We start from the raw sequence: 11,226 nt of genomic DNA, 5'->3' as shown, positions 1-11,226 counted from the left end.
AAAAGTCCCGAATGCCGTGTTTTAGTCAGTTAAGTCCGAACAGCTGCTCATAGGTCTGCTTCTGTCCCCACAGAGCTGCCTTTTCTGGGCTGTCCAATAAGTGGGACCCTAAGAAGCAAAGCCTGTTCGGTCTGCCTTCACTTGGCATTATTTATTTGAGACTCATGTACATTCTGGCATTTATAAATAATTCATTTTTTTAATCGCTAGGTATTACTCTATTATGTGGGTATGCCTCCATTTGTTTATTTATTACCCAGGACATTTCCCTTGTTTCCAGTTGGGCAATTACAAATAAAAGTTTCTGTAAACTTTTATACACAAGTTTCTGCATAAACATAACTTTTCATGTCATTTGGGTAAATACCTGGAAGTGAGAGTGCTGGATATTTTATTAAAGGTATATTGAATATTTCTCAGATGAATCCCATTTTATATATATATATATTGGGTTCAACTGCTAATGTTTTGTTGAAGATTTTTGCACATGTGTTCCTGGTAGATGTTGCTGTGTGTTTTTCTTTTCTTGCAATATTTTTGTCTGGGTTGGGGATTCGGGTAATGCTGGCCCTGTGGGGCGAGGTGGGAAGCAGTCCCTCTGATTCAGTTCCCTGAAAGAGACTGCAGAGAATTGGTAAAACTTTCTCAAATATTTGATGCAATTCAGTGCTGACCCCATCTGGGCCTGGGGCTTTCTGTTTTGGAAGGTATTAATTATTGATTTAATGTCTTTAAGTGATGTAGGTCTGTGTATATATGCACCATTTTTTCTTATGCCAGTTTTGGCACATGGTGTCTTTTCAGCAATTGGTTTGTTTCATCTAGGTTACCAAGTTGACTGGCATAGAGTTCTGGAAGTTTACACTGTGCCATGTGTGGTTTAGGGTTAGGCCAATGATGATGATGATTTTTGATGGCGGTATTGGTGTTCACTGTTCCGTGGTTCCCTCATCTCCAGCTGTAGATTCTGACTTTTATCATCATCACAGACCTGTAAGCCTGTAGTTTTCTGCTAATACTCCTAATTTTCAAAACTTCATGTGCATATACGGAGAGAGAGACAGAGAGACAGAGAGACAGAGAGAGAGAGAGGGAGAGAGAGAGAGAGAGGGAGAGAGAGAGAGAAAATATCAGTACTGTCCTTCACGGGGAAGTCCTTCATGGGGAAGTCCTTCACGGGGAAAATGACGCAGATATGGTTAGTGCTAAATTGAATTGAACTTGTAGTAACTTCAAACCCGCTAAGGATGCTCCTCTTATTGAAAAAGAATCATCTTGACTTTCATGCTACTCTTAAGTTGTCACCTTGCCCACTTAGTTGTTTCTCCCTCTTTTCCTTGCTGGTTTATTCTTCCTTGCCCAGCCATGTCTTACTGGAATTCCTCATTTCACAAAGATGGGTAAGCTGTATCTTCTACACTGTAGTCTGTGCGTTCACACCAACGCAGTTGTGCCCCGCACTCAGCGTTGTTACGTTATGTTGCTAACGTCTACTGTTCCGGCAGGTGCTGTCCATTGACCTGACGTCCTAATTAAAATTCACATAGGTCAGAGGAACCTCAGTCATTCCCCTTTCTGGTGCCTTGGCTGGTACATTTCTTATTCTGTTTATTCCACTAAGTGGCCGGATCCAGTCCATTTTTTGAAAACCATGGAACTAGCAATAATCCGTGTGTCCTGCTCTATCTCTCACAATAATTAATTTATCCTGAAATCCCCTGTAGTTTTTTCCTTCCACAATATTCCTAAGGCCTAATCTATTTCCCTCCCTCCCCAGTTCAAACTAAGCACCCCTCTCGTTGGGACTTTTACCCTGCCTCCAGCTTGTGACACTGTAAACAAAATCATCTGATTTTATTCCCTCCAAAATTTGCATCCGATTTCTCTTCTGAAAACATTCTCATTGTTCTTACCATGAACACAAACCTCCGTAACACACCTTACCAGTTCCCCATAGACGTGGGAGTGCCGTCTGGCGCTGACTGCAACCTCCCTCTCCCGGCTGTTGCGACCTCTCGGTCCCCCACCGTGCGGGATGGCGTCTTCGTTTCCTTCACCTTCAAGGGCGGTCCCCTCTGCTCTTCATGCAGGCGGCTCAGGCACGTTCACCGCAACACCCTGTTCCTCAGAAATGCCCCTCCTGACCTCTCTGCGGAGACCAGACGGCCTGCTCGATCCTCTCCGGTGAGACAGTCTACGTCTCCTGAGCGGCATTTGTCCCAATTACAATTGCATGTATTCATTTTGGAATTATCTGCCCGAAGTGCATCTCTCCCTGCAGACCCCAAACATCTATAAATCACCAATGTGTCTGCCTCTCTCTGATATATGCCACCTCTACACAAGGCCTGGTGTCCTGTGGACGGCCTCAGTCATGCCCACACTTGGTAGGAAACATGGCCTGGACACTTCTGAGGTGTCGATGCCCATGGGCATGGGTGGAAAGCTGAAGGAAACACACACACACCACCATTCCTCTAAGTGCTGTTGGTGAAATTGAAGAAAAAGAAGTCTTGGTCTCTTAAAGCGTCATGCGAGTGGGATGGGATGAACAGAAAGTGGACATGGGGATATTAGTGCCGGTCTTACAAGGGGAAAGTAAAGCCTGGTAGGGCACGGGGTGACCGGGGTTCTATTTTAAGTGCGATGATCCAAAAGGGCCACTTGGGGCGGACCTGGGTGCTATGATTCTAAGTGAAGGCAGACAGAGAAAGTCGCATACCATGCGATCTCCCTTACATGCAGAATCTAAAAGCAAAATAAATGAACAAACACAGCAGGAGCGAACTCACAGATGCAGAGAACAGGCTGCTGCTTGCCAGGCGGGCAGGGGCTGGGGGCTGGGGGACACGGGTGAAGCAGCCGAGAAGTGCAAACTGTGGTTACAGAACAGTCCCAGACGTACAAAGTGCAGCACAGGAAATAGTCAATGATACTGGGGTGACAGCACGGTGCCAGGTGGGACCCGGAGCTATCGGGGGGACACTTTGCAAAGTACACGATATCCTAACCACTGCGCTGTATACCTGAAGCTGATGCAGAATAACACTGTTATTTATTTGTTTCTTCTGTTTACATTTCTAGGCTCCTAGAATACTCGTCACTCCAAGACGCTCCAGGCTCACCTTACATGTTTCCTGCTCCGGTCCTTGAGTCTGCTGCTTCTCCAAGGTACCCTGGTTTGTTATCTTACAATATGCTTTAAAAGTGGTTACAACACCTATGCTTGCTATTGGAGAACTGTTTCTTCCAGGCTCTAAACTGACAGGCAAGGACATACATGAATGCAAATGAACCCGTGTCTGTGCACATATCTGTACATATTTCACGTGTAGCCATCGAAGTCTGTATCGAGCTAAAAACAGGTTCATACTGACCCTCCAACGCTGACACTCACCCTCTGATTGTTCTAGCCTAACTGCCTCACGTGGCGGTAACTTTCCACCCCAAAGTGAGAAGCGTGGCTCCCAGCCGTAAATACAAGTGCGTATATATGTCACGACAATCTCTCATTTTTTATATATCTCCTGTTTCTCAGAACGACCAGGTCATTGCTTCGTCCTGTGGTGGTTCAGCTTAGATGCAAACTTGTTGGGGGGGTCTGGCCCCCCAGGACTGAGCAGCTCATTCTTCTCAGGGTTTTCTCAGTTATTTGAAAACCCTCGCCATTGCTCTAGCACTAATGATAGAATGTCACAACATCTTTTGTATTGTGATTTCCGTCCGCCGGACTACCTGTTCCTTAGGGACAGGGCCTTTTCGGTATTCGTCATCCCCTTCTCACGTTCTGGCCTGCGTGAGCTCAGGTGAAATGTGCTGGTTGTGTGGATGATTGGAGAAGGAATGGAAACAAAACAGAATGCGTTCTGTTTTTTCCCGTGGGGCTTTTTCTTACAGAGGAGAATTCTTACGTGTACAACTTTAACATTCATATTCCTGGCTAAAGAATCACGTAAGATCACAAAAATCCAAGTTTCCATTCAGGGGAATTATTGCCTGTCTTTAGAGAATCTGTACATTCTCTATTTATATATCAGATAAGCATGGAGAGAACCTGATAAGGAGTACGGTTATAAAATTAATGTGAAAGTGTTCTTCAATTCAGAGAATTTATCTATTGGAAAACAGATAAAATTGTTTTTTCCTGAATGCTAGCCTGTTGCTTGTTTTCATTAGGTACATGGTCGTATGTTGTTCCATTGTTTCCTGTTAAAACACCCTGATTGCAATAGTACTGGTACTTTCGGGGGTAAAAGCTTAGGGACAAGGTTGTTTGTGTGTGTTTGGGCTGAAGAGGCAGCCACAGGATGAGGGTCAAGTTCAGGACTGTCTCACCCCTAGTCTGCATCTTGCTGGAAAGGAGAGTTTGGAAGGACATCTCTTAGTATCTCTCCTGTCTCATAAAGTATTAGCAGCCTTGAATACCTCTCCGGAGACTGGGAGGCCTCCCACTGCAAATGGGGTGTGCTGGTGGGTAGCTCACTGCCTGTGTTGGAACAAAAAGATGCTGTAAGGTGAGACAAGAGTGAGAGGACCCCATCAGATACTAGCAGGTGTTTGTTACAAACGCCCAAGTCAGAGGTGCACGAGGATTGAATGAGGCGACGTATGAAGGACCCAGGATGCTGCCTAGAATCTGGTGGCTGCTCATCTTACTCATTACTTAACAATTATGTGTTCAATGAACATAATCGCATAAAGTGACTTAAAGTTGGGCTGGGTGTGTCAAATATGCAAACATTGTTTGGTCATTTTTTTTTCACTCAAAAATCACTTGAATTAGAACACCCTACAGTGTACTTGCACGGATTTCATACAACCCCTGGGGACCTGGCAATCTATATATGGAGAAACTCCCTGGGCCCTTCTTGTGAACTTGAAAGGAATAATATTGAAGCTTTAGCTTTTAGTTTCACTTTGCCTATTCTGAAAGGAAAATATGTTCACGGCATACTGTGGAACGAACATTCAACTAATGACTAATATATATCGGCTGCTCCTGTGCGCTAGACATGATTCTAATTTCTTCCACATTTTTGCTCATTTAATCCTTGTGATTGCATTTAGCACCACCATTACATTATGTTAAACTTTATATTGATTTTCCAGTATAATGCATAGAGTTTAGATTCATTTCTTGTCGCGAAGGCAAGAGAACCTGATTGAGTCTCATTCGTCCCACACGCATATGAAGGCTGTGATCAAACGGAGCAGTCACGCCTGTGAGAAGACTGTTTCTGGAAGACTTGACCTGATGGACTGGACCAGGGGAAGCAGATGGTCCTTCCCCAGGGGGTAGGCAGCACCCCGTCCGGAGAACGGAAGGGCGGAGGAGCCCTCTTCTGCCCTCACACTGGGACTTGCACCACCCCCGGCCCTGGTTCTCAGGCTGCGGGACTTCCATGAAGTGTAGCACCGCTTCCTAGCACGTGGGGGTCCCATGTACTCTCTGTCGTGTTGCATCACTTACGTGGCGTTAGCCCTCAACGCTGGAATGGCTTATTTTGATAGACAGTTGGAGTACTAGGACACAAAATGTGAAGATGAGCAAATATCAGTACTTTATTTGATTTGTCTTTCTACCTTGGGTTAGAACTGAGCCCATCTTTAAAAATCACGAGTGTTCTTAAAATTCTTTGTAACTTCCCTGGCAACGTTTGAAATCTACTGCATAACTGCATTCTATCCGAGTGTAATCGACACTCATACCTTTGGCTTACCTTCACCAGAAACTAAGTAGGTGTTCGATTTGTGTTGTGCTTTAGTAACCAGCCGTTAGATACAAAGGAATTCTTTTTTTTAGGAGGGAAGTTTGTCCAGAGTGCAGCTTTCAAGATTTTTCTTCCAGTTTTGTGTAAAAGAATTTCAATTGTAATAGCTTTGTGGATAACTAATATATATACTCATGACCATTCTCTGGCAGTCCAGTTAAATAACACAGTATTATAAAAGGTGGAATAATTGGAATGTTTCCTAACCCTCCCTGAATGATAATATATTTATACATGCTGTACCGTTTTTTAAACATAAATAAGCAGAACGTGTTCAACATTTATTGGGAGGGGCTGCTTCTCATGTATATCTTTATTTAAATTGAGGTCTAAGCAAATGCTGAGGGAACATGGACTAGTTCATCCCCGACATGTGAAAATGTGAAAATTATACGTATCGATGAAAACATCGATCTTGAGGAAACACATGCGCAGATAGATGACCTTACTGAATACCTACACGTGCATATCTGTTTTCCAGAAAGAGGGGGGACCCACCGTGCAGGAGAAGCTCAAGGGGGCACCTACAGAAGATGTGAAACACTGACTAGTCCTGATAGCAGTGGAGGCTTGTCTTGTTTTTTCCTGCCGAAGCTACTTGACTTCCTAGTTACTCTCCATAACTTGTTGAGTTGCCCTCTTTTTGGTTGGCTCCTCCAAGGAAAGAGTATTTCTGTCCTAATTGCACTGTATAAGATTTGGTTTTAATGGTTTCGGTGTTTGGGAAATATATATTTAAAAGGTTTTACTGTCAACGATTATTAGGGGGAAAAATGTGCCTTGTTATCGTTGCGAGCCACGTAACTACCAGCCAGTTCAGTGGGTGTATTTTACTTAAAATTATTTGGTGATTCTTGGAGTTTGTGTTTCTTTCCTTTCATGCCTGCAGTAGAAGTTTTGAATTACCTGCTAGCTGAAAAATAAGGCACTGGCAGGTCTTATACTGGCAGCTGTGATTATATCTCTGCACTATTTTTTCTCCTGGAAGGCAATTTTTTCCTCATATGTTACAGTGTATGTTTCATTATTCTCCTTTTTTTAAGGAAGGGAAGCATTTCTTTCTCTTATCACATCCATACAAACGGTCGCATTATCAATGCGGAATGGCGGAGGAGAGATTTAATTTCCTGATCCTCACCCGGCTGAGAAACAAAGGGCATTCATTCATTGACTTCCTGTGTTTGAGGAACTTTGAAATGTGAATTTACCATTACATTTTGGACTGACATGACACTTGTTTTTGAGGTATTTTCTCCTCAATGTTTTGTGAACACCATATTCCCAGCCTCCCACACACGCAGTGGTCCTCTGCCCCTGCTGCATCTGTAGGTAAAGCATCCCACACAAATGGTGGTGACCTGAGCTCACTGGGGTGGAATTTTCCGAGAAGTTTAAGCAAATGAATGAACAGAGGCAGAGAGAAGTTTCCCACCATCATGTAACTGGGGAAAGAAGGAAGGGCTAGAGTGATTCATAAATTTGTCCAAGGCCAGTAAACAAATCAAGACTAAAACTCGAACCTATTAAGATACCTTAACAGAAATGAACGTGAAGCCCCAATTTGCATTAACACATAAACAAGGAAGAAGTGTGATATCAGGACATAAACTGAGCAATTCTGAATCATTCCCCGTTGACTTGTAAGCTGTCATTTAAAGTGATAAGTAAGCATTACTTATGGGGAGGGAAGGTTTTCCCAAAATATTAAAATTGCTGCACTAATAAGCATAAAATGCAATCATGGGATTCAGAGCACCACTGCTGGTAAATTTTCATCCGTAATTAAACATCATTCCTGTTTCTGGGAATAGGAGCACTATAATGAGAATGTTGACAAGGTGAATGGTGCGCAAGGTAATGAGCAATATGCAAATTTAACTCTGAGTTGAGAAAGGCTGTGTTCTTAAGTTTATGTGTTAGTTCCTCAGATGAAGGAGGAAATAAACTTATATTGTCTACAGCATAGAGTCGAGACTAAGGGTAGAAATTGTAAGAAGATGAATACTAGTCTTCAGAAAATTGCTAAGCCATGTACCAAAAACTATGACGAGCTGTAGAAGACACACTGATATTATTAGAGGAGAGATCAAATCAAGTGTGTGTGTGGGGGGGGGGCTGCATACTGTTGGACTTGGGCAGACACTATTGAGTGAGAACAGTGACTGAGGAGTGCAGGGATGTCTGACCAATCATACAGAAGTTCCAGATGCGAATCATCAAAAAATACACGTGAACGAACGTATTCCAAGAAATATTTCATGGCTGAGCTGCACAGTGCACTTGGATAGAGCTTCATGTCTTTCCTGCTGAGTACAGTTTGCACCAGTGTCGCGTCATGGTCATCAGGGCCTGGCGTCTAACGCAGAAGGGACATGTCAGAGGCACATGCTCTGATGTGAGAGCCACTCCGCTATGGTGGCAGCAGCGAGTGAAAAAGCAAAACAATCAAGTAGGTAAGCTTGCCTGCCATGTAAGGAGAGGGTGGACGGGAGACGGGGCTGGGGTTCTGTGGACCAGCAAGCAGTGAGTGTTCACACCACCCTAGGATGGGCATCTCTTTGACTGCGCGTGACTGTTCTGTTTAAGCACAGGGTTTTCTCAGGCATTATACACCCTAACGGTGGGTGGGGCACAACATCTGGGGTTGGGTTTACAGAGACAAGGTATGTTAATCTGCAGTGGTAATCCTCCTGAGCATTTAAGGGGGACGGAGATAGTTCTGTGCTATGAGATACTCTTTAAGGAATGATTAGTAAGTCACAAGCCAGGCGGTGGAAGTAATGTGCTTACGTCTTTTGAAACCTCTGTTTGAGATGTGAAGCATCAGGTGTTGCTTGTTGTGAATCGGCTTAGGCGCCTGGACAGTACGTCCACGTAACTGGAGGGCAAGCGCCTTACCTTCTGGCTCTTCCAAATCCTCCGCCCTACATTCCTAACATGATTTTGTAATCTGTGTGTCTTCATCACAATTTTAATTTGGAACCTGCATTTGTTAACGTAAGCTTAACTATTTGAAAAGGGTATATTTCCCAATATTTTCTAAGTATTTCACATTTTAAAATAAAGCTGTAATGATATGCTTTCCAATGGATCAATAGAACATACATACCATTCACTTTGGCACCTATAAGTGTCAATTAAAAACAACAGTATTTTAAATATTATTAGAAAACTTGGAAATTTTTTCTTCAACTTATATTCCTATGTCTTTCCAGACCCTAGTATTTTATCCTCATGTAATATATTGCATTCTTGAAAACACGTAATACAGATTATCCTATTATGCTTCTCAGAACAACCAATATATACGTACATTTATTATTTTTAAAATTTTTCTTTGGGCTCTAAATGAGATTTTTTCCCCCTAGATTGAGACCTCATTACAAGTGTTTGTAGTACACAAATGATCAACTCAATTTACTGGAAATTTATTTCTTAATAACATGGATGAAGCTTATATTTCCAATTACTTCATAAATTCATAGATGAATATTACATCTGAAGAGCGTTTTCAGCATTTATTCTTCTTTTATATTGAAAAACATTTTTCATATAAACAAGGAGGTTGGGATGGAATAAGTGTTTTTCTAGCAATGCCACTCGGTATTACAATTTGTCTCATTATATGTCAAAATCACATGTTACGTAATTTCATGTTTTATAATTAAATGCAGTTATCCATCTGCCGTCAACTTATGCAATTCCTTTTAACTTTTTGGAGAACAGTGAGTTGGAAACCACCTGCTTACGAAGACATCAAATGATTTAGTTAAGCCTGTAATACCTGCACTTACCTTGTTTAATCTAAAATTAAATGAAGTTAGAACAAAATCTCACCACGGAATCAGAAATAGTGCTGCCACCCACCCCTGTTTCCGTGCAAAAAAAGTTGTGCACCCAGGCCTAGTGCTGTTTTCTAGATCCTTCTAAAGGCATAACTCAGACTCCTGGCTTCCTCCTAGGATGTTGAAAGCGGGAGGGAGCGTCGCTTCCACCCTTCCAAAAACAGGTGACCTGCCCAGTCGCAGCTTTTCTCGGGCCGTCAGTTTATGGTCACTTTTACTTGACACTCAGGGCTGAGTCCTTTCGCACTGACCGTTTCCCAGAGAGATGGGATCCAGGCACCCGTTCGCCGGGGTGGAACCCAGTTGTCACAGAGCCGATCAAAAAGACTTCGCTAAGATTGTTGATTGACTGCTCAAGGCCAACTGTGAGTGAGTGTGAGAGCATTGACCTTGGCATTCGGGCACAAGGGGAGGCCAAGGCCACGCATAGGACCTGAAGGAGTCCTGAGGGGAAAGACCGGCAGGGGGCATGTCCTGAGAAAGTGTCCTCGTGGTACAGGGCCCTGCCCAGCACTGTCTCCCCTCGCCTCCCCGAAACGGCAGCCTGGAGGCACCCAGTGAATGGCAGCGAAACCTGTGGCCTCGGCGCGGGTGAAGAGACGCTCCATCTGGGGGCGGGGTGGAGGCGCAGAGAGAGCCTTCCACCGCGGGAGGGGGCCCAGACGCCACCCTCCGCCCACGGGAGCAGGGCAGGACCACTTCACGAAATCCTCGTTGGCCACGTGGCCAGGGGCCAGGTGTCTGACTGGGCAGGTCAATGCGAGCGGCGGAGGACACTGCAGTCTCCTGGCCCCCACCTTGAACCAGAGACTGACCGGTGTCGAGAACATTTCCCTCCGCTGCCCTGCCCGCTCCCCTGGTAGCATGAACTTGGACTCCTCTAGCATTACCTCGTTCTTACTCTGCCCAAACTTTGTTTTTTTCCCAGAGGGAAACGCTTCCTTATTCATTTGGTCAGAAAACAATTCTACTTTTTGTCCAGAAGGAAGACAGTATTCCTCTCTTTCCAGACTCTTCGCTCCACAGACATCCATGAAAAACTATTTCCCAGAGCTCTTTTTTAGGTTATTTATGCCGATAACGTGTCTGTGAGGTTGATCTATGTGGATGAAAGAATCAGTAGTTATTTCCATTGCTGAGTTGTATTTCATCATGTCAGTGTGCCACTGTTTATTTATTCATTCGCCTGCTGATCTTCCTTTTTGTTGCTTTGCTTTTGGATATGATTTTTTTTAAAAAAAATAGCTATTCTCCAAACAGTCATGTAGGAATCCTTATATGAACATATGTTTTCATTATAGCTCAGTCAGCATGTAAGTGTGGAATTGCTAGGTTCTGTGACAAGGGCATGCTTACCGGAATAAGGAACTTTCACCACGTTTGCAAAGAGGCGCCACCATTCTGACCTGTGCTGTGTGCGAGACTCCAGATCTGCGCTAACTCTCAGTAATGCCAGGGGCTCGAATCCCAGCTACGGCTGTGCCTGGGGAATCGTACCCCGCTGTGGTTTCAATGGACAAATCACATGCAGCAATTTTCCGTGTGCTTGTTTGCCATTCATGTGTCATCTCTTATGATGTCTTCTGAAATCTCTTGCCCGTTCAATATTG

At 43.9% G+C, this 11,226-nt stretch overlaps 1 protein-coding gene across 1 annotated transcript in view; it reads left to right on the top strand.

The window, feature by feature from the left end:
• Window positions 1-3,110: 3,110 nt before the first annotated feature.
• Window positions 3,111-11,226, top strand: part of BRINP3 (BMP/retinoic acid inducible neural specific 3) — a 439,538-nt gene continuing 431,422 nt past the window's right edge. Inside the window, exon 1 of the mRNA XM_045859062.1 lies at window positions 3,111-3,171. The gene's annotated coding sequence lies outside the window, so the exon portion shown is untranslated. The remainder of the gene's footprint in view (window positions 3,172-11,226) is intronic.

This window comes from Phyllostomus hastatus, unplaced genomic scaffold, assembly GCF_019186645.2.
Source record: "Phyllostomus hastatus isolate PE091 unplaced genomic scaffold, TTU_PhHast_1.1 phas_contig_148, whole genome shotgun sequence".
NCBI classification, from domain to species: domain Eukaryota; kingdom Metazoa; phylum Chordata; class Mammalia; order Chiroptera; family Phyllostomidae; genus Phyllostomus; species Phyllostomus hastatus.
This window is presented reverse-complemented; position numbering and strand designations above follow the sequence as displayed.